The sequence below is a fragment of the Mandrillus leucophaeus genome, unplaced genomic scaffold (genome assembly GCF_000951045.1).
Source record: "Mandrillus leucophaeus isolate KB7577 unplaced genomic scaffold, Mleu.le_1.0 Scaffold267, whole genome shotgun sequence".
NCBI classification, from domain to species: domain Eukaryota; kingdom Metazoa; phylum Chordata; class Mammalia; order Primates; family Cercopithecidae; genus Mandrillus; species Mandrillus leucophaeus.
This window is the reverse complement of record NW_012102776.1, coordinates 62,545-89,622: the sequence shown is the minus strand read 5'-3', so window position 1 is coordinate 89,622 and position 27,078 is coordinate 62,545. Positions and strand designations below refer to the sequence as shown.

Sequence of the window (27,078 nt, the reverse complement as noted above, 5' to 3'; positions counted from 1 at the left end):
TAGTAGAGACAAGGTTTCACCATATTGGTCAGGCTGGTCTCGAACTCCTGACCTCAAGCAATCCACCCGCCTTGGCCTCCCAAAATGCTGAGATTACAGGCATGAGCCACCACGCCAGCCAGAATCTTTATTCTCAATAGCACATGAATATTGCATAGAAGTTTTATGACAAGCAGTATGATCTTGATATTAATTAAAACAATGTAAACTAATCTCAAATATATCATCATAAGGTAAGAATATTATTTCGTGAATCACTATCCTCTGTTCATATTTTCTATTGGATTTCTTACAATCTATAGGAGATAGACCCATCCCCAGGGCATTTGCTTTACTCTAATGCTTATTTGTTAAACTAATCTGGGCTAAAGCTAGAATAGACTACTAGATTTCTGCAACATGCAATAGCAATACAAACAAGAATTGGATTTTTAAAGAACAAAAACAGCAAAGACATTAAAGTGTTTTCATGTCTTTTTATGTTTATAGTTCCCGGGAACTTTGGTTTACAACTTTTCTCCTCCAAATTAATTTGTCAATGCATAAACCTAAAGATTGACATACACACTCATACTTCATGGATCCCATTTCTATTCTCATTGTTCAAATGGATATTAAGTACAACTCCATGGATGAGACTCTGAGGCTAGAAACGAGGACGAGACCAAACTGACAGTACTATTTGGTTTGGCCAGACGCTCTAATAGGAAAAACAGAGCAGCCAGGAAAATATTTTGGAAGAAGGACAATTTTAACATCAATTTTGACTGTGGTGTCATAAGAAAGGTATGCATGACAGAAGACTTATCAGGACATCATAGCTTCGGATAAGGTAGAGGGAAGAAAACACATTTCAGTTGAAAGATGGCTTCTACTTCTCTACCGTATTTTTACAGGAATTCATAAATTCTTGTCATTCCTTCTGCCACCTGTGAGCAAATATTTCTTTTACAATCTCCTCTTTATACATCTGATGTCATCTTACAGAATGTTCTAGTTCACTGTTCCCAGACAGGATGGGCTATAAAAGAGGGCTAGGGAAACAAGCGACCCCCATATCATCTTCCAAGAGGAATAAAGGCATACAGATGTGGAAGGATTATTCCAGGTATGAGAAGAAACAACAGCACAGCAGATCAGCATAGTGTCTGAAGGAAATGGGAAGACACAAGGAAGGAATATACAGAAAAACTGTCAGAATTAATAGGGTCTCTGATGGTTTGGTGTCAAGAAGAGCTGCAATTCAAAAATCCCAAGGGGCAGGCTCTAGGGAAGTAGTTTGCTAGCAAGAAGCGAAGCTTCAGAAACCATGGTGGGATTCTGGGGTGGGACTTAGTCAATGGGAAGGGGAACAGGATCTATAAGTAGTGGTCATCTTCCTAGAACAGGAAACGTTAGGCTGGCTAGTTGTCCATGAGCCCCAGATGAGCTTCAGAACATTCTCTAGGTCATAGAAAGTTTAATCAGATCTTAAAGTGTCTGCTATATAAGAGGATAATCCTAGGGGATTTAAGGATTAAGTGTTTGGTAAACAGAACTTGAACTTCAGTTTGTTATTCTAAATAAAAGGTAAAAGTTAAATCCCTGAGCCTGAGTGGTGGTCTTCAGTTCCCTCATCTCTCTAGCTGAAAGCTGGTCTTGCAAATGTGCCTACTGCCTAGTTTACAGGAGAGAGTCAATAGGTTCCAACTAAAGGAAGAGGTCCTGGAAGCCAGGCTGGGCCTGATAACTGTCCCCAACCTCTGCTCTATCTCAGTTTTCCATTATCTTTAGGGGACAGCTGGTGGATTTCCATTAGAAAAAGATTCATGTGAAATACATTTTACAATGTTGTCTTCCTTTGCCTTCTCCTTATCATATCCACTAACATAGAAATAGAGTATTTTATTTTTATTATGAATGGATTTTTTAAAGGACTGACATAGGAAGAAAAGAATGGCTTAAATTAGATATCTGATTACTTATACATTTATTAACCCTATCCTCTGATCTCATGGGAATTGAAGAATGCAGACAACAGACCACCTGACTCTAGAGCAAACCTTTATTCATCATACATGCCACTTTGTCAAGATGCCTTTTTAGGCAATATTGGAACACATTAGGGTATCACTTGAAAAAAATGCTAAAAAATGAAATAAGCTTATAAAGACCAGCCACCTGTTCTTTTCTGTAATGCAGTTTACATTAGGAAATCCATTACATTTTACACTGACTTAGGAAAATAAATGACTTCATAGGAAAGTCCAGCAGATCCGAGCCCTGTGAGGAAGGGGAGCACAGAACAAAGGGGAAAACAGAGCCTTCAGTTTTCCCTCTCTGTCTAAAGTTTTGCTAAATGGGTCATTTTACTGGTGAAGTGTACTCATTCATGTATAGATAATGTACAGCCCCTTTTTTTTTTTAATTTATTTAATTAATACATTTCATTTTTAGAGCAGTTTTAGGTTTGCCAAAAAATGAGTGGAAAGAATGAAGTTCCCTTATGCCCCCTCAGCTCACCTGTCCCCCACCACCTCTGTACTTCTCTCCCGCTAACAGCTTCCTCTCTTATTAGCATCTTGCATTTCTGTGGTACTTTTGTTATAGCCGATGCGGCAATGCTAATACATTAATATTAACTGAATCCATAGTACACATTAGAGCTCAGTTTTTGTGCTACCCATTCTATGGGTTTTGACAAATGTACAACGGTATTCTCATCCATCACTACACTATTGTACAGAAGAGTTTCACTGTCCTAAAAGTCGCCTGTACTCCACCTGTTCATCCCTTCCCTACTCCCCTTTTATTTTTATCAATCATAATTTTCAAGAAAAAATATATATTATAAAAAAAAAGTGTACTTTTTTTCCATAGATTGTTTTCAGCCTACCATTTTTACAAAAAATCTGAAACTTACCGGTTCAACAAATTCAAACTTCTTTTTTTCTTGGACCTCTTGAATTTTAAAGACATATTCTAATGACGCTTCATAGAAGTTCTGATGTTCTCGGTCAATTTGTGTATCTGCCTAAAGAGAAAAATCAGAGGGTGATTACTGATGGTTCTACATAGAGAGAGACTCAATTCCTGCTCTGCTATCTTTATTACAAAGTAACTCCAACAAAAAGTTTAACACAGCACTTATTATAGTCTTTGCCTACAAGAGTATAGAGTGTATGGGGCAGGAGATACACACACAGACACATAACACACACAGAATAAGTACACAATACACACACAGAATAAGTACACAATACCCATTGCAGTTAAAAAAAAAAAATACAAGAAATGTAAATGAAAAATTATGGGATCATAGAAGGACGGATAAAATTCAAAATTATGGGACAAAATGGTGGTATTTGGAGTTGAATCTTAAGATGAACAATTGACTGAATTGTCAACAATATAAAAAAAAGCAGGGGCCATTTTCCTGAAAAAGTAAAGAGGCATGAAGAGATGGATTTGACTGCAGTGTGAACACATGGAGAAGAAGAGGGAGAAGTGAGGATAGCATCATACTGTAAAATATCTTGGATGCTGCATAACAAATTAGGATTTTAATGGAGGGAGAAGCATCTAAGTATATTAAGCAGGAGAGCCACTTCATTAGGTAAGATCTTAGATAATGCCGGTAGCAGAGTCAAACAAATAAACAGACAAATAAAAATTCAATGGCTCTAACCTGATGAATCATGCTATGTCAATGCCATGCACATTCATTATATCTGATTGCAATAAGGTTCTATTGACAACATATAAGATAGTATTACTGAGGTGATTTCATTTTCTTTTAGACAATGCCTCTCTCTTCCCTCTTCTCTGCCTACGATCACCCTCAGATGCACTCTTTAAAAGTGACTTTGGCTTAGCAGAGAGACATGACTTACTTTTCTTGCCCACCTCTACCTTCCTTGTTGCCAGCTGGATGTTACAAAAGCCGATGGAAAGAAGGGGCTCTCTGGAGTACTAAGTATCCATTGACACCAATTTGGGGATAGAAAACTTGAAGCCATTTATAATGGTAGTTTGACAAACAAAATTAAAAAAAAAAAAAGATTTTATTGGTAAGACTTCCAGTTAACAGAACCTATTAGTAATTAAGATTTGGAGGAGTAAAAAATTATACATGTACTTTTAACTGTGCAGGGAGTAGATGCCCCTAACCACCATGTTGTTCAAGAATCAGCTGTAATTATATATACTTATTATGCACTTAATTAGGTGATTACAAAGAATCCAATATTACCAGCAACTCACTAGAGACGTTTAAAGTTGAGTATTCTAAATTTTTAAGCTAATAAATGTGAATAATGTATAAATCAGGTAGGAGATTTGAACCCAAAACTTTTCAGCTCCCACACATCATTTATGAAAGATAGAGGTGCAAACAAAAAGAACATCAGCATACCACACAAATTATATTTCTCTTCTTCTTACCTTCGCTTATTGGAACACACTATATACATAAGAATTAATTAATTTAGTAATGAGGGATAGGTGTCAATAAATGTTTAACAACTGGCTCTCTGGGGAGAAAAGCCTGATTTGCAATATTTGTGGTTTCTGTGGTACAAATAACGCCAAAATGGCCAGTTTCAAAACACAAACTCAACATTACAGAATGTGGGAGCTGGAAAGAGATGCAGGAAAAGGACTCTCTGGAGCGTGTCTTAGCACACTACTGGGTGACAGGGATGCAAGAATGGGGCACTATTCTATTCCACAAGTTATTTTGGAAATTTTATTTACTTTAAAAGATAATGTCAGGCTGGATATGGTGGCTCACATCTGTAGTCCCAAAACTTTGAGAGGCCAAGGTGGGAGGACTGTTCGAGCCCAGGAGTTCAAGACCAGCCTGGGCAATATTGTAAGATGCTGTCTCTATTTTTTTTTTTTTTTTTAAAGAAAAAATACCCAAAGGATTATAAATCATGCTGCTAGAAAGACACATGCACACGTATGTTTATTGCGGCACTATTCACAATAGCAAAGACTTGGAATCAACCCAAATGTCCATCAGTGACAGACTGGATTAAGAAAATGTGGCACATACACACAATGAAATACTATGCAGCCATAAAAAAGGATGAGTTCGTGTCCTTTGTAGGGACATGGATGCAGCTGGAAACCATCATTCTCAGCAAACTATCGCAAAAATGGAAAACCAAACACTGCATGTTCTCACTCATTGGTGGGAATTGGACAATGAGATCACTTGGACTCTGGAAGGGGAACATCACACACCGGGGCCTATTATGGGGAGCGGGGAGGGAGGAGGGAAGGCATTGGGAATTATACCTGATGTAAATGATGAGTTGATGGGTGCTCACGAGTCGATGGGTGCAGCACACCGACATGGCACAAGTATATATATGTAACAAACCTGCACGTTGTGCACATGTACCCTAGAACTTAAAATATAATAAAAAATAAAAAATAAAAAAAAATCTAAAAAAATATATATACACATATATATATGTAACATCATTGATTGTGTTGTGAGCACATGGGAACAAACTAGAATGTGAAGACCTTCAGAGTCTAAAATGTTTTTTTTTTTTTTCTAGTCAACAGAACTATGCAGAAGAGATTTAGCACAGCAGGTCTAACTGCTGTTTCTTGAAAGGTTTGCTTACAAAGCTGGCCCCCGGCTGGTGTCGGGGAATGTTAGTTTAGGGAGGGTTCACATCACTCTAACAGCTAAGAGATGGCTTACTGCACCTAAACTGTTTGTACAAACAATATGGTTTATGCAAACACCTCCTTTCCCTCTGAGAGTTTGGAATTTGGGTACATGCCCGGGAGCGGGTGCTATGTGACCAGCCTCCAATAAACCTCTAGGCAACAGGTCTCTAAATGAACTTCCTCGGTGGACAACATTTCACAGGCCACAGCTCCTTGCAGGGGGAATCGAGCATGCTCTGTGTGTCTCCATTGGGAGAGTACTCTTAGAAGGTTGCACCTGGTTTCCCCCAGAATTTGTCCCCTGTACCCTTTCTTTATTTCCTTTCACTGTAATAGATCTCAGCCATGAGTATGACTATATGTGAGTCCTGTGAGTTCTCCAAGCAAATGACCAAAGCTGGGGGTGGTCTTGGGGACCTCAACACAAAAGTATTAAGTCATTTCTTCAGAAACTTATTTGCCATGCACAGTCTCATCCCACTCACTCCCCTCCAAAAAGGGGAATGGGAAGCAAAGAAAGGTTAAAAGAGAAATGACTCTTGTTGTTTGCTACTTATAGGGTGTTTTCATAGCCTCCAATGTGGACTACTGAAATTTGATAGACCAAAGCTGCTAAGAAACGTCATCCAGAGCATACAGTACTTAAGGAATATGACAGTTCAATTTCTTTACAGTATAAGATACAGAAAGACATTCTTTTACTTAGATCTCTTTAGTATGTAAGCTCATCATATGGTTCACTAGCAAACACTTGCTTATAAATCCACTAGCAACTGCTGCTATATATTTTGTACTGGATAAGTAGAGTAAGCCTAGGATTCATCAATTGAACTGAGATAATTTTAAAACTGAAAGGGAGCACTAGTAATAATTAGGCCAGAACAACAGGTGTAAACTGTTGTTTATCTGGCAAAAAAAAGGGACCTAAAGAAACCAGATTAATTGCATAAGAAAACCATATGGCTCTGCAGATAGCTTATTGTGAAGCTATCTCAATTCAAAAGAGAGGGAAAGGCGTCAGGTGATATTTGTTGAATCATTTCTTGATGGGAGCAAGCCCCCCAAAATCTGGCCATAAACTGGCCCCAAAACTGGCCATACACAAAATCTCAGCAGCACTGTGACATGTCCATAACGGCCCTAACGCCCAAGCTGAAAGGTTGTGAGTTTACGGGAATGAGGGCAAGGAACACCTGGCCCGCCCAGGGCAGAAAATCGCTTAAAGGCATTCTTAAGTCACAAACTACAGCATGAGCGACTTACGCCTTAAGGGCATAAATGTTCCCGCTACAGTTAACTAGCCCAACCTATTCCTTTAATTCGGCCCATCCCTTCGTTTCCCATAAGGGATACTTTTAGTTAATCTAATATCTACAGAAACAATGCTAATGACTGGCTTGCTGTTAATAAATATGTGGGTAAATCTCCGTTTGGGGTTCTCCGCTCTGAAGGCTGTGAGACCCCTGATTTCCCACTTCACACCTCTATATTTCTGTGTGTGTGTCTATAATTCCTCTAGCGCCGTTGTGTTAGGGTCTCCCCAGCAGAGTTGGTCTCGGCAATTGCTCAAGGAGAAAAGATTTAAGTTTGACTTTGAAGAATGAGGAAGAGATAAAACGAGAAGAGTTTGAGTGACGTGATACAGTCAGGAAAAGAGACGTTATGCTTAGGTAGGACAAAAGGTTTGTGACTAAAGGTTTTGTTTGGAGGAGACAGAAATGAGAGTTAAGGCAGAGAAATATAGAATGAGTGTAGCTTTCATCGTATAGGCAATACAAAAACTTGAGATGGAGGCTGACAAGAAACAAGCAACATTCAAGATTAACATGAGGACAGTGCAGAATACATTAAGTGGTGGCCTGGGTACATGTGAATATAAAAAGATCTCTTATCTGATAATGGTGAAGGAGTCTGGTGCACCCCAGCAAGAAAGAGAAGCTGAATGATGTGAGTGTGAGTGAAAGGACACAAAGATAGATGTGTACCTGCCCCCCACCTGCTACACCCTTGTTCTACTCTCTAATCTTTGCACATACCAGAGATTTCGTAAGTTCTGTGAGTACCTGGTTTTCTGCACGTACCAGAGATTTTGTTTTGCACATACCAGAGATTTTGTAAGTTCTGAGGCAAGGTCACAAGACGTGTTTAAGTAAGATAAACTCTTGCTGCCATAAACCTGCTCTCCCGCCTCAAAGCTTGAACCAAAATATCAGAAATGGCGGGAACCAATCATAGTTAGCCAAATCGCCTTGTTCAAACACTAGCCAATCATATATCTGATTTGTATAATAACTCTATGCCCACTTTTCTTAGACTATATAACATTGTTCGGAGCTCAGTGGGGGAGCTCTCCTGCCCGTCTCGTTTCTCGAGCGAGGGAGAGTTCCAGGTTCGAACCTGTAATAAAGATCCTTGCTGCTTAGCTTTGACTCTGGACTCTGGTGGTCTTCTTCGGGGAATAAACGGTCTGGGCATAACATGAGAAGCAAGGAAAAAGCCACAGATAAATTTGATACAAAAAACTACTACTACTAGGCTGGGCATGGTAGTTCATGCCTATAATCCCAGCAATTTGGCAGGCTGAGGCAGGAGGATCACTTGAGGTCAGCAGTTTGAGACCAGCCTGGCCAACAGAGTGAAACCCTGTCTCCACTAAAACTATAAAACTTAGCTGGGCATGGTGGTACACACCTGTAGTCCCAGCTACTCGAGAGGCTGAGGCATGAGAATTGCTTGGACCCAAAAGGTAGAGGTTGCAATGAGGCAAGATCACGCCTCTGCACTCCAGCCTGGGCAACAGAGTGAAACTTGTTCTCAAAAATAAATAAATAAATAAATAAATAAATAAATAAATAATGCTAGCATTAACAGATAATTGAGAAAATGACAGGTGGGAGCAAATTTGGTAAAAGATGGTGAGGTGCAAGATTTCGCACTTCACTAGGAATTGGTCAATCTAAAGTATTGGTAACCAGCCAGAAGACAGTGCAAAGACAGTCAGGCATGACAAAATCATACCACGAGAGATGTTCATCTAGATGTTATAAACAATGTGAAAGTAGAAGAGGTTTCAGGGGCAGAAATTGAAGGATAAGAATAGAGATATAAGAACTATGCCTAAGGACTTCGCTTCATTTAGGAGGTGCCTCAAGAGGAACCTACTGAAAGAGTAGTTAGTGATAGGTGGAAAAACCAAAATCTGGATGTCTAAAGGGAATCTATTTCCTCTTTACTTTTTTCCTAATTATAAATATAAAAATATTTGTTATTGTAAGCGGATTCATTATTTGTTACTATGACAGAGAAATATGAAGATAGTAAGAATTGCAATTCCACTGTTAATATTTTGATGTGACACACACACACACACACACACACACACACACACACAAACTTTCTTTAAAACAAGCCTGGTATAATACTGTATATTCTGGTTTACAATCTGCTTTTTTCCTATTTGCATGATTATTTCTCAATGTCTTTAAATGATTCTCCAAATAAAACTTTTAACATATCACACTCCATTTTTGGTCAAACTACATTTGTATATTTACCCCAATCATTCTTTGTGCCATTTCAGATATTTCTAAATTTCTGAACTTATGAATAATTCTTGTATCAATATTTAAACAATATCTACACAATTTTTATGCTTATCTCTGATAATTTCTTTGGGGTAGATTCTTACCAAGAGAAATCGTCTCAACTACCTAGCATGTTTCAGGTTTGTTGAAATACACTGTCAAATTTACCTTAAGAATGATTAAATCTTTTTATGCTTGCACTGGGAGAACAAAAGTGTGCCTAGTTTCCTATACCTTCACTAACAATAGATATTATCTTTATCAAGTTGAAAATGACATGTTGTTATTTGCATTTTCAAATACATGTGGCATTCTAACCATATTTATTATAACTCATATTTCCTCCTTAGTCAATGCCTGTTTGCGTCCTTAGCCCATTTCTTCCATTGAAGTGTTTACCTTTCTGACACTGATTGGCAAACTCTTCTTGTATATAAAAGATGATAACCCCATATCATATGTTGTTTACATTCCCTAATGGTTTGACATTTAATTCGGTTTAATGTCTTTTGAAACAGATTACTTATTTTTATGCATTCAGGTCTTTCTACATTTCCTTTATGATACCTTCCTTTTATGCTTAGAAAAGAATTATTTATTTACATAACAAATATTACTTCTTTTCATCCACTATAAAGCCTATAATCTTGAAAAGCTTGCTTCTGATTCTCCAATTGTTTACTCCAATGGCCTAATTGATAGTCTTGGGATTTTGTTAATAAAAGATGACCCTTCAATTCAGTCCTGGAAATGGGCAGCCACTTATTTTTCATCAACAAAATGATTAAGGAGTCAGCTGTGCAGGTAGGAAGGCACAGAGGGCCTTTATGAGAACGAGTTAATAAGCTTGGGGCTGACAGAAGGACCAGAGCTGTTCTAGAAAGGAGCAGATGACTTTTAATACCATGTCACAGAATTAAATATGTTTATGGCAGCATCCCCCTCCAACAGGTTTGATTCCTAGAGGGGCAGGGGTGGGGGCGGGGGGGACCCAAGCTACATTTTGCCTTGTCTACATTATATACCCCTGAGAAGCTACCTTAACACAATGTGTTAGTTGTGTTGTGTTCTAGGATGTATCTCCTGGAAAAGAAGTGTCTGTGAACTTGTGGAGCGAGGTGGGGAGGAGGATGTTACTATGCTATTACATTTTTCAGCCTCCACTTAAATATGAAACCAGAATGTATTTTCTGTTTTAGCATAGCCCAAGTTGTTAAAGCAAGGCAAGTAATAAATATTGAGCTAAGTTGTCAGGAAAAATTGGGATGTATTCTCTAGAGCACTTTAAAATCAGGATAATGTTATCATTTCCTTAAGATGGTTTAAGCAGTATCTTCAAAGAACGATTTCTCATATTTATCAGGAACCTAAAGTTCTTTAGAGTCTCTAAAGACCATGCTTAATTTTCCCTTAGTCAATTTGTGAACAGGTGCCTGGCCATAGCCCTGGGCATGGTAGATGATGATGTACTGGTGATAATTAGATGAGTGTCTCTCTACATGACTACATCCACATTCATACCATAACCCCCTTCTCTCTTAGGTTTATTCTAGTGCAAGGTATTAAGACATTTGGTCTTAACATGATCATTTAAGACATTTGGTACATGTAAACACAGTATTAAATTACAACAAGCAGTACCAAATACAGTAAGGTTAAATATGTCCAAGAAATTTAAAATAGAAATCTAGTTTTTCTTAATGGCAGATTGTCTTCCATTAGTTTAGTATCAAAATCTTTCCACAAGCACACAATTATATATTAAATTATATTATTTTTAATAGTATGTGTTAATAACAGAAAGCATACTGATGAAGTCATATATTAATATTAAGCAAAACAAAACTTCCCAATGTTGAACATCTTTAAATAAATAAATTTGATACTGTCGATGAGAACATATGCCTGTTGGAAAAAAAGGGAATCAGATGCCAACATCACACTCCTATTTCTTTTTGAGGCTGTAGGAACTTTGTAATACTCTTGAGTTGTCAAGCATGCCTTCTGGTCGAACTCAGAGGTAGGAGAAATAAGAAAAGGAATAAAGAGAGCTGAAGACCAGGTTGATCTTGAAAAGCAGTTCAGGAAGGGAGGACGTTTTCCTAGCAGAAGGATCAAGAAAGAGGCTCTGGACTACAATGTCTATAAGTGAAGAGAGAGGAGGAAGAGACTAAAGAACAATGCACATGGTTCCTGATCACTTTTTAGACAACAGTGGTGAGCTGCGGGTCAGCTACCCAGCAACGCCCTACTAATGGTGTTCACTTCAGTGTACACCTGGAGATGGAGGAGAGATAGGGCTGCTTCACGTTTTTTTGCTTTTGTTCTCAAGGTGACAATGGCAAGGGAGTCTGGTTATTTATTTATTGGACATACTTTGACACTGAAATTGGAACTACATTATTCCTTAGTAAAAGAACTAGCCTTGATTTCATGAATTACAGTTAAAATACTACCAATGGGAAGAATAAAATATATTTCGGACAGAGGGAAGAAACAAACTGCTTAGATGTGTAGATGTGAGCAAAATATTTATTCATTTGTTCTTAAGGAAAATTGATATAAAATAATTGAGATTTAAAAACATGTAGCAGCTGGGCATGGTGGTTCATGCCTGTGATCCCAGCACTTTGGAAGGCCGAGGCAGGCAGATCACTTGAGGTCAGGAGTTCAAGACCAGCCTGACCAACATGGTGAAACCCTGTCTCTATTAAAAATACAAAAATTAGCTGGGCATTGTGGCACATGCCTGTAATATCAGTTACTCAGGAGGCTGCAGCACAACAACTGCTTGAACCCGGGCAGCAGAGGTTGCAGTGAGCTGACAGCGCACCACTGCACTCCAGCCTGGGCGACACAGCCAAACTCCATCTCTAAAATAAAATAAAATAAAATAAAATAAAATAAAATAAAATAAAACAAAACATGTAGCTTTGTATCTATCTTTCTCCCTATGCTGAAGCAAAGCTTTAAAATCAATGTCACAGATATTTTAAATTTAATATGAAGGCCATAATATGAATTTAATAGGTCCTGTCCCTTTAAAAATGCTCCAAAAGAAGAAAAGGAAAAGATCTTGTTTCAACCTTTCTCATTGTTGAAAGAAATATTAATCCTTCACTTGGAACAGTTATAATGTGTTTAAAGTATTGTCCATAGTAAGTTCTCAATTAATTTAGCTATTGCTATCATAATTATTTTATTAAATAGTAGCAGATTTTGAGATAGTTTTACCTTCGGAAATTTTGACTTTATATGACTTAATGCCTTTTTCATTATTTCAGTTGGAAAAGCTTACCTCTTGTAAATGAGACTCCTTTTTCTTTGCAGACAAATTTAAATGCTTTTCAAGGATAGAATAATATTTTTCACTTTCTTTGTCAAACTTCTTCTTTCCATCCTAAAAGAGAGCAATAACAACAAAAAATATTTAATTCAGAGCATCCAGAAAACACTGATTTTCACCATTCCCATCAAAGTGCCATGTAATTATTTAATAAAGATAGTCAGTCCCAACTATGTGTAAAACCTTAATTTAGTAAAAATAGGAAGATGGAAGTGAAACAAGCCATTTCAGTATGTACTCTGCTCTCAAAAACGCTTTCCATCTTGTAGTGAGAAATACATGTATAAACAAACAAGGCAAGTCACATCTCCTTTGGAGCAAATGGAACTGTAGTATGGGTAGGGGCCAGGCTGGCTACAGCGAGTCCCACCAAGAGCACTATAATTGACTCTTAACAATATATTCTGATCCAGTAGGTCTGAGATGTGACCAAGAGAAAAATATCTTTCTTAGGCTTTTTTTGATTCAGATGAGTCAATATATAATGTCTGGAGAACCACTCACATGGAATCTTTTCACAGAATCATACTATTTCTCAGCCACAGAAGACACCTGAAATATCAAATGACTAATTCTTGACATGGAGGAAAAGATTTTTAAATGTTGGTAGTTTCAAATAATTAAATAAGAAAATTCGAAGTCAAATAAATCGAAAGGATTAACAACCTCTGTACCATAAACTCTGAATATAACTCTAATAGCTGACCTTTGTTCCTGATATGTTGGAGTTTTGGGGAGGAACTGGGAGGGAGAATAGCGAGAAGGGAGTAACTTTACCCTTTATCCCATGGCATGCTTCCATAGAAATGCAAATTGAATGAAACATTGAAGGGAAGAGGACATACCTGGGCATATAATCTTCTACAACTATAAATATTGTATCCACCAGATATGTCTTTTCCATGTATAAGTCCATATAAAACAAATACTAAGTAACTACAATCATAAATTTCACTGGCCAAAGAAGTACTATTCTTTCCTTTTATTTCAGTGTCTCTGAAACTGCGACCTCTGGATCACCTAAATTGGTGTTTATAAGCATGTTCAGAATGCAGATTTTTCTCCTTCCAGAGATTCTGGAACTGATTTTTTTTTTTAAACAAGTTCATTATGTGTTTGTAACACATAATGCTTTGCTTCGTTACTTGCATAAATACCTAGAAGAGATTATTTAAAAATAATCAATGAATAGATGCACAGATGGGTGGATGGAGGAAGGGAAAAAAGGAGAGAGGGAAGTATTAGATTGGTGCAGAAGTAATTGCAGTTTTTGTCAAGTGTAGAAGTAATTATGGTTTTTGAACCTAACTGAACCTAATTAAAGAGAAGGAAAATCTTCCAGCTTAAGGGATTTTTCTGCTATTCTGAGGTTGTCAGATTCAGGTTTATCTATCTAGAAAACGCTATTTTGATCCATTGGCACTCTTAACTTTCTTCTCGGTTACACTTCCAAGCACCCATCATAATCTTTTTCCATGTGTGGAATTTTAGAAAGTGAGCTGGTAAAATTGAGCTGAAAAGGAAGAGTAAGTAAGGTTCTGCTTTAAGAGTTCACATCACTTTTAGACCATGTAAGAAGTACTGAGATGTTTGTACATTAAAGTATTACCACCTATAAATGAGGGAAGGGAATAAATCAAACTATTCAAATAATTCTTATGACCTAAGGAGAAAATGTGGTCCTACTAAGATAAACACAACTGGACAATGAGTAGGATTCCACCACAAAAGGTGTGTTAAGAAACTCACATTACAAAACATGAAATAGCTGAACCAAAGGAAACGAGAGGCCCAAGGTTCAGGATAGAGAGGCTAGTCCTCTCCACTCACTGTTGGAGCAGATACCCCAGTGAATTTCCCATCTTGTGCTTGGTGGATGTTACTTTTTAATCTGGCACTTCATGCCCACAACTACCCTGCAACATACCTTTCTAAAGTTCTCTCTCACTAGCTCTTTTTCAGCTCCCTATCCATGATCCTTTTTTCTTTTCTCTCTCTAGGTCATTCCCTCCGACATAAATGCTCATTTCTTCCAATTTCCACACATTCAAATTATATCTACTTTTAGCATTCAGCTCAAATAAATGCCATTCATAATTCCCTTCTTTCAACTCTGTCTCTTTTGAATGTTCATGTAGTTATATATATATGGGTCTATAATAGGGTTCATGTTCTACTTACAGCAGAGATTTTATGTATACACCCCCATCTACCTTAAAAGGAATACCTCATGAATATTCGATAAATATTTAATAAGTTAAATTCTTCTTCTTATAATAGTGGCCACCACAGACCCTCACAGACATTCTATTTGTTCAACAAACTGTTATCCATGGTACAAGGGACATATCTGTACAAACAGTCCTAACTCAAATCCACTAAGTGAGCAACCAGCTGGGTTACAGTATAGTACAGAAAACTGACTCCCTTTCATCTTAAAATAGATGCTTAAAATTTCTCACTTTTCACAGAAGAGGAGGAAACTGGTTTCAGGAGGAGAGTGCACAGCTGTGGTGACGACACTTGTATCTTTGTTTTCAGTTTGTGTAGGGTGACATTTTTGGAAATGTTAATTTGGGGCCAATACATCAGCATTTCTGGCAATACAAAAATCATTCTGAGAACCACTTCCTAGACTCTTATTCAAACCCTGCCCCTTCACACCACCAGGCCAGAAAAAAAGATCTCTAAGGTTCCAATGATGTAGATAACAAAAGCACATTCAGTTTAAGCATAAAATTAAAGAGCTGAAATAAAAGACTAGGCCACATGAAGGACAGCTGTAATCTAGGGAAGCATCCTCTAGAAAACAAAAAGCACTTTACCCTGCAACTCACATCTCCTCCAAAAGCCATGATTTACTGCTCATGTAAGCCAAGTCTTATTTGGACTTAGTATCGTCACCCCATATAGCTACCTCTTGTCTCTTGTGTTACTTGTTGTGGACATCAAACTAAGAATTTTCTCTGAGATCAGTGCTGCTAAAGGAAGGGGAAAAAAACTCATGAATTGTTCCTAAATGCTGTTCATGATCACTGTTTACTTATTGATATGGTATTATTTAAAAAAAAAGAGAGACTTCATACTGTAATGGGACGTTTTCTGTCAATCCACAGTAAGTGCATTTAAATTAAGTAATCATTTAAAATAAAGCCACAATAAAATAACAATCTTGATGGAAAAAAAGATGAAGAGTGAGGTAGAAGGGGGTGTTCTAGAAGATAAATGATAAGCGATAAAAGATAAAAGAAAAAAGATAAAAGATGAAGTGTAGTACTGTTTTTAGTATCATGGTTGCTGCCATTACTTACTATATGTCTATGCAGATTAAGATGGAGAGACAGAGAAAGGAGACACAGAGACAGAAGGCAACTACTGACTAAATAAAATATATCCTCAAAAATGGTGAATTAATTCTCAGACCCAATTCTAGCTGGTGAAAAGTAAGCTACATTTGGGGCTGCAATCAGCTGGCTTTCTAATCTACATTGCATTTATTTTGGGCATAGTGCTCACATTATTACTTACTACATGGTCAGGCCACATGTCCATTTTATACACTCAAATGAGGAATGGAAGGAAACTACTGTAGCACAAACTCCAAGTGTCAACTTTACTCTTAAAATTGTGGTTTGTATTAATTTTAAAAATGTCAAATATTTATAAGACTTTAGGCATATCACAGAGATAAAAATATATTAATACACCCTCTTAAAACCAACTGACCTTTGAAAAAGCTGACAAAAATACATAATGGGGAAAGGACATCCTATTCAATAAATGATGCTGGAAAATTGGACAGCCGTATGCAGAAGGGTGAAACTGGACCCCAATCTCTTCTCTCACCATATACAAAAATTAACTCAAGATGGGTTAAAGACTTCATGGTAAGATCTGAAACCATAAAAATCCTAGAAGGCCGGGTGCCTGTGGCTTACGTCTGTAATCCCAGCACTTTGGGAGGCCAAGGCTGGTGGATTACCTGAGGTCAGGACTTCGAGACCAGCCTGGCTGACATGGCGAAACCCCGTCTCTACTAAAAATACAAAAATTAGCTGGGCATGGTGATGGGCACTTGTAATCCCACCTATTTGGGAGGCTGAGGCAGGAGAATGGCTTGAACCCTGGAGGGGGAAGTTGCAGTGAGCCAAGATCACACCACTGCACTCCAGCCTGGGCAATAAAAGTGAAGCTCTGAAATTCCGTTAAAAAAAAAAAAAAAATCTTAGAAAAAAAACTAGGAAAAACTCTAGCTTATGGAAAGAATTTATGACTAAAACCTCAAAAGCAAATTCAACAAAAACAAAACAAGACAAATAGAACTTAATCAAACTAAAAAGTTCTGAACAGCAAAAGAAATAATCAACAAGTAAAGAGACTACCTACAGAATGGGAGAAAGAATTTGCAAACAATCCACCCAACAAAGGGCTAATATCCATAACCTACAAGAAATTCAATCAACCCCACAAGAAAAAGACAAATAACCCTATTAAAAACTAGGCAGAGGACATGAATAGACATTTCTCAAAAGAAGACACACAAGCAGCTAACATATGAAAAAATGCTCAATGTCACTAATCATCAGAGAAATGCAAATTAAAACCACAGTGAGATACCATCTCACATCAGTCAGAATGGTTGGTCAGAAAACCACAGATGCTGGCGAGGCTGCAGAGAAAAGGGAATGATTATACACTGCTGGTGGAAATATAAATTATTTCTATGGAAAACAGTATGGAGGTTTTGCAAAGAACTAAGAATAGAGCTACCATTTTACTTGGCAATCTCAGTATTGGGTGGGGTTACCCAAAGGGAAAGAAATCATTAGATCAAACAGTTACCTACACTCATATTACAGCAGCAATCACAATAGCAAACTCATGGAATCAACCTAAATGCCCATCGATGGATAACTGGATTTTTAAAATGTGATATATATACACCATGGAATACTTAAACTACTCAGACATAAAGAAGAATGAAACATGTCTCTTGCAGCAACATGGATGGAACGGGGGTCCATTATCCTAAGAAAAATGACTCAGCAATAGCCAAAAACTGTATGTTCTAATTTATAAGTGAAATTTAAAAAATGGGTACACATGAATATACAGAGTGGGATAATAGACACTGGAGACTCCAAACAGTGGGAGGCGGGTGAAGGATTAAATATTACCTGTTGGGTACAGTGAACACTATTCAGGTGATGGGTACACTAAAAGCCCAGAATACACACTATTGTTTTAAAGATGCCAATCCAATGTCTTCCACTGACCATAAGCAAGTACCAAAGATGAAGAACAAACTTTACCATACTTAATCATAAGTAGAAATAAATTATGAAAATGTTATCTAACCACATTTTTCTATAAAAGACTACTAGAAAGCTTTGTTTAAATACTTTAATTAGCAACCTTCATTTTAATGTTACTATAAGTTTTAAAAAATAAGTGAATATTTCTACATTTCTTTGTAGTAAAAGAAAACATCATTAATATTGATTCATGACATTTTCAAGTCTCAATATTATTAATTGCCACATAGGATATTGTGAAATTTCCCAAGCAACTATTTATGTTATCATGTTAGTATGACCATTAAATAAATAAGCACTATTTTGAGAAATCCTTCAACTTAAGTAATAATAAAAACCAATAGCTGTTTGTATTCCAAAAACATGAGGAATTCTTATAAATTATAATAGTGTTAGGCTCTGAAAATACATAAAAGGATTAGAGGTAGCTCCAACTACCACCCCTAATTAGACTTCTTCTTCCTCTGATAGTGGGATGTACTCCTTGCCTAGAGTGGCAGCCCACAGCAGCATCACCACCTCTGACTCCCAAAAGGGCCAGTTGCTAGCGCAGTCCACCCCATGTTATCTAGGCATTACCTGGGGCCCAAGGGATCTTGGCATCCAGAAGCTCAATTTGGCGAGAATATTGGTGTGGCTTGCACAGCAATGTCTCTCCTCTGGGTGATTCTACCCAACAACTCTTAATCTCTCCAACTCATTCTCCACCAACTCCCCCATCCACAATCTGCTGAAATCCAGACATCCCAATATGGCTTCTTTCCAGAGGGTTGTACCATTATAATTCACCATATCTCTTGCTTTCCCAGTTACATCATTGCCACCACCACCAGGTGATCAAACTCTTAGGAACCAAAGGATTCACATTTGCATTTACAAGGAACTCCTACAAACTGGACAGAAAGAAGCAAGCAGATAATGCATGTCAAGGATATGAAGGGATAATACACAAAAGAGGAAACCCAAAGTGTAACACACATATGAAGAGTTGTTCAAACTCATTCATTATTGGAGACAAGCAAATTAAATCCATGAGATATTACATTTTATCAATTGGATGCTATATGAGTTAGAAAGTTGAATGATGCCATGTGCTGAGAGCATGTGGAGACACAGGAACCCTTATGTACTACTAATGGTATTGTAGAGGGGTGAAGCCCTTTTACACGGAAACATTGCACTACTAAGGGACATGTATGTGTGTCCTAAGAACCAACTTCTGGGTGTAACTCTCAATGAGATGCTAACAGAAATGTGCATAGCAAACACAAATGAGGATATTCATTAAGGTGTTATCTGTGGGAACAGAAAAGGAGCTGGGGTATTTGTTAGAGGGTACATAAAATGTTTTAGATGTGTGCCATGGAGTGCTACATGGAAGTTAGAGAGAAATATTAAATGTTGATGGATCTCAAAACCCAGTTCTGGGTAGAAAAATTTCAAACAAATAGATACATCAAACAACATAATTTCTAGAAGTTAAATGTAAATAAGGAAGAGGGCTATTAAAATCAGAAAATATAGTTTTAAAACATGAAGAATATCAGAAACCCATCTGACTAATAGAACTGCTGAATGAGAGATGAGAATTGCCAAAAAAAAAATTTCAGGAAAATTTCCAGAATGAATTTGTTTTAAAGTTTCCGTACTAAAATGGCCCAATATGTACACTGTGCAATGAATGAGAAAATAAACAAAAGGCATATCATCATAAAAGGTTTAAAAAACATCGATAAAATGAAAACCTAAAAGCAACCCATATGAAAATGGAGCTTACAGAAAAATCATCTGAAATCAGAACAATAATGGAACTTCAACAGCATAAAAGAAGCATTAAATCAAAATCCATAGCCTTCAAATTTCTGAGAACTAATTCATTCAAACCTAGCTTTCTATTTCTAGTTAAATTATCATTCCAGGTTGAGGGTAGAATAAAAATATTTACAAATGTGTAAGGCCTCAAAAATTCTACTGCTTCTGTACCATTTCTCAGGAGAATACTGAGGGGTGTGCTTTGCTCACAGGAGGGAATAAATTAAGGAAGTTAGGCACAAGATCTGAAAAAACAAGAGTTTTTTCAGCTTAGAGTCACAGGAAACTCCCAAAATAATGGTAATATGATCTTCCAGAAAATTAGATGGACAAGTAAGGCTTTGAACTTTAAAGCAACCAGCTAAGATGAGAGTTACAGGAGAGATGTCTCTAAACAAATGGAATGGAGAAGGTATTATGTGGTATGTCTAAACATATTAAGACTATCGCCCTGGTCAGAGTGCAGTGGCAATATCTTGGCTAACTGCAGCTTCCGCTTCGGAAGTCAAACAATTCCTGCGCCTCAGCCTCCTGAGTAGCTGGGACCACAGGCATGCACCACCATGCCCAGCTAATTTTGGTATCTTTAGTAGAGACAGGGTTTTGCTACATTGGCCAGGCTGGTCTCAAATTCGTGGCCTCAAGTGAACCACCTGCCTCGAACTCCCTAAGTGGTAGGATTACAGGTGTGAGCCACTGCATCCGGCCCAAGGTTTGTTGTGTAAGTACATCCTTGTACTTGGAAACAGAAAATTAAGCAAAATTTGAAAGTAAGGCAATTATTGACACCAAGAAAAAAAAACTTATGCAAAAAAAGTAATCATAGAATCTGATACGGTTCACCTATGAACCATAATTTATCGTTATGTGAACAATGAGCATTGATCTTTTTAAAAATGTAATCAAATGATATATATTTGGAAGGTAGCAGGAAGGGAAATATGTTTGAAGTAGTAGTGGTTGTGGTACTGTAAGGATGCTAAATATTCATCTTCCATAGGTGGAAGTTAATTATTAAAGATATACACAGTTTTCAACAACCTAATCATATGTGAAGGCATATAAATTATAAATTAAGCCAGCTCTCTGCTCTATCTCTATTCCAAAGTTCTGATACCTGAAGGCAAATACTTGTGAATTTTTAAGCTACTGATTCACATTTATCTTCACTTTTCTAAATAATATATTCATTTTCCTTTCTCAATTTTAGGCATTGTTCAATTCTTCAATAATTGAATTCTGTTTTAAAAATGAGAAGAAAAGGATAAAAAATGGAGATGGGATAGCAAGAGAGGAGGAGAAACACGAAAGTTGAAAAATTGGTAAGAATGAACAAAAATTAGAATGGAGAGAAGAGAAAGTTTCCTAAGGGTATGCTGACACCTGGCTCACAAGTAGATTTTTATTAATTCATTCATTAACTTGAGCTTTTAGTAAATACCCATTTTGTGACTGGTACTGATGCTCAGTGCTGACCAAGACCAGGAGAACAATTAACAGTGGTTGTAAAGTAGTTTGCATACCAGAACTCCACATACAAATTCTACAAGGTAAGAATAATAAATCCTCATTTTATGAGCATGAAAACATTATCAAAGAAGAGAGAAGTAATCTGACCAAGGTCATAGAGCTTATGACAGGCACGGCAGATAATCAAATTAAATCTGTCTGGTTCCCAGTTCCATGTTCCTTGCAAATTAAAATGCAATCTAAGGAAGCAACAGATTAAAACTACAGCACTTCATTTCCTCCAAAAAAAAAAAAAAAGGTGGAGAGGTGAGGTGGGAGATGAAGGAGAAAAAGGACAAAGGAAAGAAGAGAGGGAAGAAAGAAAGAAAAGTGAACAAAGAAAGAGATTAAGGAAAGAGGGGATGAGAGGCCGGGCACGGTGGCTCATGCCTATAACCCCAGCATTTTGGGAGGCTGAGGCGAGTGGATCATCTGAGTCAGGAGTTTGAGACCAGCCTGGTCAACATGGCGAAACCCCATCTCTACTAAAAATACAAAAATTAGCTGGGTGTGGTGGCAGGCACCTGTAATTCCAGCTACTTGGGAGGCTGAGACAGGAGAATCGCTTGAATCTGGGAGGCAGAGATTGCAGTGAGCAGAGATCACATCACCGTACTTCAGCCTGGGTGAGAAAGCAAGACTCCATTTCAAAAAAAAAAAAAAAAACCATGAACCCAGGAGGCGGAGCTTGCAGTGAGCTGAGATCCGGCCACTGCACTCCATCCTGGGCAACAAGAGCGAGACTAAGAAAAAAAAAAAAAAAAAAATGAGAGAGGAAAAGTAGGAAGTAGAAGGGGTGTTGGGTATTTGTAATGCTGCTTTAAACCTTGTGAGAGAAAGAGAATGATGTTAAGAGCATATGATAGCATCTGCGATGATTAATACTGAGTGTCAACTTGATTAGATTGAAGGATACAAAGTATTAATCCTGCGTCTGTCTGTGTAAGTGTTGCCAAAAGAGATGAACATTTGAGTCAGTGGGCTGGGGAAGGCAGATCCACCCTTAAACTGGTGGGCACAGTCTAATCAGCTTCCAGTGAATATAAAGCAGGCAGAAAAAATGTGAAAAGGAGAGACAACATCTTTCTCAGCCTACATCTTTCTCCCATGCTGGATGCCTCCTGCCCTCAAACATCGGACTCCAAGTTCTTCAGTTTTGAGACTCAGGCTGACTATCCTTGCTCCTTAGATTGCAGAGAGCCTATTGTGGGACTTTGTGATCATGTAAGTTAATACTTAATAAACTTCCCTTTACATATACATATATTCTGCCCCTCTAAGAGAACGCTGACTAATACAGCATCCAATTGTCAATCTCCTCTTGTAGCTATGGGAAGACAAGGAAGACTGGAATTAGTAGGCAGACAGTGTGTGGAGTGGCTACAAGCTGACGGCTCTGACATCAAGTTAGGAATAAAACTAGGGTTACATAACTCTGCATACCAGACAAGATATGTGGAAAATCACCCTGGGTGAATTTGAAGATTTCCTAATTAAAGTTACTGAAGCTTTTTTCCATGCCAAGTATTTGGATTTCTCTGCTCTTCTAGGATGACAAAGAACTTGGATGAACAAATATGAACTGATAAATTACTAGGCAAAACAAAGACTACTTAGACCACTTATAACAAGTACTGGATCTGACTAAAACTAACAGATGTATTTTTTTTCTTATTCCTAAGGTGAAAACAATAGCAGTAGAAATTAAACTTTTATATTATATTACATATAATACTGCTTTAGTTCAAATTTCCAAGAAAACATTGCTTGAGGCAAAGCTTGCCTGCTAAAGCTTGGGGTGTGTGTGTGTGTGTGTGCGTGCGTGCACGCACGCATCTTGGACAGCAAGACTGAGGAATAGAGATGTGAGACAAGGAAGGAAGGTAAATACAAGTGGTCTCAGCTGAGCTGGCCACAGCAGCATGAGGAGCCAGCCAGCTACTCTACCTCTGTGGCACATCTCCATTCATGCTGTCCAAGACCAACACACCTTGGGGCTGTTCACTGGGCAAGCAAGCAAGAAGCAAGTTTATCTGCCAGTTCCTTCTCATAACTGATCAAAATTTACCGCATGGAACAAGAACTCTCCTGCCTTTCAGTGTCACCTGGCCCCACTAGCCGTCATGGGAGACGCCAGAGCCCAGAGGTGACAGTACAGTACTCCATCCGCGGTCTAGACGTGATGGGAGGAGCCAATGTGCCCTGAAGCCTCTGCAACATACATGCTGCGGTTCCCACTGCAGCAGGAGTCTGCACTGGAGCCAGGCCTTGAGCATGTGAAAGGGATAAGATGTGATACTCCTAGTTCAGGGTGTTCTACTGAGCAAGACCAAAGAGCCTTGAAAGACATAAACTGGGCTCAATACCAATATAAATAGTCCTAAGATGTATATGAAAGTTAACATCTTTATTGAGTGTGTTATCTCTATGATTTTATGATAAGAAAAACAAAACATTTTCAAGAGCTTTGCAGGCTCATTCACAATCTTATTCTCTTGATCCAATTTTATATATTTTCCTATCAATAAGGATTTCTGGAAGATTATGCTTAAACTGACTCCCATCTTAAAGAGTGGAAAAACGAGGTTCATGGAAATTAATTATAGGCCACTCAGTCAGCAAGAGGATGGAATCTAGACTAAAACACAACACCTTTCTCAAAATCAGCATTAAACAGCACAACTGCTTAGTTTTAACATTTAAAGGAAAAATGACTGCCCCATTCTTCAAAGGGTTAAAGCGTTTTGGTCAACGTTACAGAATTAGCCACATGAGCCAATTCCAGGAACTGCCTTTGACTGAATATCTGCTTATGGAATCCCCTTTTCTGCTAGTTTTATTAAAAAAGAAAAAAGAGGGTCTGTTCCAAGATGGCCAAATAGGAAGAGCTCTGGTCTGCAGCTCCCAGAGGGATCGATGCAGAAGACAGGTGATTTCTGCATTTCCAACAGAGGTACCTGGTTCATCTCATTGGGACTGGTCGGACAGTGGGTGCAGCCCACGGAGAGTGAGCCAAAGCAGGGTGGGGCATCGCCTCACCCGGGAAGTGCAAGGGGTCGGGGGATTTCCCTTTCCTAGCCAAGGGAAGTCATGACAGACTGTATCTGGAAAAATGGGACACTTCCGCCCGAATACTGTGCTTTTCCCAAGGTTTTAGCAACCAGCAGAAAAAGAGATTCTCTACCGTGCCTGGCTCGGCAGGTCCCACGCCCGTGGAGCCTTGCGCACTGCTAGCACAGCCCTCTGAGATCAAACTGTGGAGCGGCAGCCTGGTTGGGGAAGGGGCATCCACCATTGCTGAGACTTGTGTAGGTAAACAAAGTGGCCACGAAGCTCAAACCGCAGATCAGCAAGACCTACTGCCTCTATAGAGTCCACATCTGTGGGCAGGGCATAGCTGAACAAAAGGCAGGAGACAACTTCTGCAGACTTCAATGTCCCTGTCTGACAATGGTGAAGAAAGCCGTGGTTCTCTCAGCGTGGCGTTTGAGCTCTGAGAACAGACAGGCTGCTTCCCTCAAGTGGGTTTCTGACTCCCGTGTAGCCTAATTGGGAGACAACTCCCAGTAGGGGCCGACAGACACCTCATATAGGCAGGTGCCCCTCTGGTACAAAGCTTCCAGAGGAAGGATCAGGCAGCAATATTTACTGTTCTGGAATATTTGCTATTCTGCTGCCTCCGCTGGTGATACCCAGACAAACAGCATCTGGAGTGGACCTCCAGCAAACTCCAACAGACCTGCAGCTGAGGGACCTGGCTGTTAGAAGGAAAACTAATGAACGGAAAGGAATAGCATCAACATCAACAAAAAGTACATCTACACCAAAACTCCATGTGTAGGTCACCAACATCAAAGACCAAAGGTAGATAAAACCACAAAGATGGGAAAAACCAGAGCGGAAAAGCTGAAAATTCTAAACACCAGACTGCCTCTTCTCCTCCAAAGGATCGTAGTTCCTCACCAGTAATGGAACACAGCTGGACGGAGAATGACTTTGACGAGTAGACAGAAGTAGACTTCAGAAGATCGGTAATAACAAACTTCTCCGAGCTAAAGGAGCATGTTCTAACCCATCACAAGGAAGCTAAAAACTTTGAAAAAGGGTTAGACAAATGGCTAACTAGAATAAACAGTGTAGAGAAGACCTTAAATGACCTGATGGAGCTGAAAACCATGGCACAAGAACTTCGTGATGCATACACAAGCTTCAATAGCCAATTCCATCAAGTGGAAGAAAGCGTATCAGTGACTGAAGATCAAATTAATGAAACAAAGAGAGAAGACAAGTTTAGGGAAAAAAGAGTAAAAAGAAACGAACAAAGTCTCCAAGAAATATGGTACTATGTGAAAAGACCAAACCTACATTTGATTGGCATACTTAAAGTGATGGGGAGAAAGGAACCAAGTTGGAAAACACTCTTCAGGATATTATCCAGCAAAATTTCCCCAACCTAGAGAGGCAGGCCAACATTCAAATTCAGGAAATACAGAGAATACCACAAAGATACTCCTCAAGAAGAGCAACCCCAAGACATATAATTGTCAGATTCAACAAGATTGAAATGAAGGAAAAAATGTTAAGGGCAGCCAGAGAGAAAGGTCGGGTTACCAGCAAAGGAAAGCCCATCAGACTAACAGTGGATTTCTCGGCAGAAACTCTACAAGCCAGAAGAGAGTGGGGGCCAATACTTAACATTCTTAAAGAAAATAATTTTCAACCCAGTATTTCATATCCAGCCAAACTAAGCTTCATAAGTGGAGGAGAAATAAAAATCCTTTACAGACAAGCAAATGCTGAGAGATTTTGTCACCACCAGGCCTGCCTTAAAAGAGCTCCTGAAGGATGCACTAAACATGGAAAGAAACAACTGGTACCAGTCACTCTAAAAACATGCCAAATTGTAAAGACCATCGATGCTATGGAGAAACTGTGTCAATTAATGGGCAAAATAACCAGCTAACATCATAATGACAGGATCAAATTAACACATAACAATATTAACCTTAAATGTAAATGGGCTAAATGCCCCAATTAAAATACACAGACTGGAAAATTGGATACAGAGTCAAGACCTATCAGTGTGCTGTATTCAGGAGCTCCATCTCACGTGTAAAGACATACATAGGCTCAAAATAAAGGGATGGAGGAAGATCTATCAAGCAAATAGAAGCAAAAAAAAAAAAAAAAAAAAGCAGGGGCTGCAATTCTAGTCTCTGATAAAACAGACTTTAAACCACCAAAGATCAAAACAGACAAAGAAGGCCATTACATAATGGTAAACGGATCAATTCAACAAGAAGAGCTAACTATCCTAAGTATATATGTACCCAATACAGGAGCACCCAGATTCATAAAGCAAGTCCTTAGAGACCTACAAAGAGACTTAGACTCTCACACAATAATAATAGGAGAGTTTAACACCCCACTGTCAATATTAGACAGATGAAGGAGACAGAAAGGTAAAAAGGATATCCAGGACTTGAACTCAGCTCTTCACCAAGCAGAGCTAATAGACATCTACAGAACTCTCCACCCCAAATCAACAGAATATATAATCTTCTCAGCACCAGATTGCACTTATTCTAAAATTGACCACAAAATTGGAAGTAAAGCACACTTCAGCAAATGTACAAGAACAGAAATTATAACAAACTGTCTCTCAGACCACAGTGCAATCAAATTAGAACTCTGGATTAAGAAGCTCACTCAAAACAACATGGAAACTGGACAACCTGCTCCTTAATGACTACTGGGTAAATAACGAAATGAAGGCAGAAATAAAGATGTTCTTTGAAACCAATGAGAACAAAGACACAATGTACCAGAATCTCTGGGACAC

General features: G+C 38.4%; 1 protein-coding gene across 1 annotated transcript in view; it reads right to left on the bottom strand.

The window, feature by feature from the left end:
- The window catches only part of ARHGAP42 (Rho GTPase activating protein 42), a 137,626-nt gene that overhangs the window by 73,207 nt on the left and 37,341 nt on the right, over positions 1 to 27,078 (bottom strand). The window contains exons 2-3 of the mRNA XM_011984375.1: positions 12,553 to 12,654; positions 2,903 to 3,013 (exon numbers count right to left, since the gene is read on the bottom strand). The gene's annotated coding sequence lies outside the window, so the exon portion shown is untranslated. The remainder of the gene's footprint in view (positions 1 to 2,902; positions 3,014 to 12,552; positions 12,655 to 27,078) is intronic.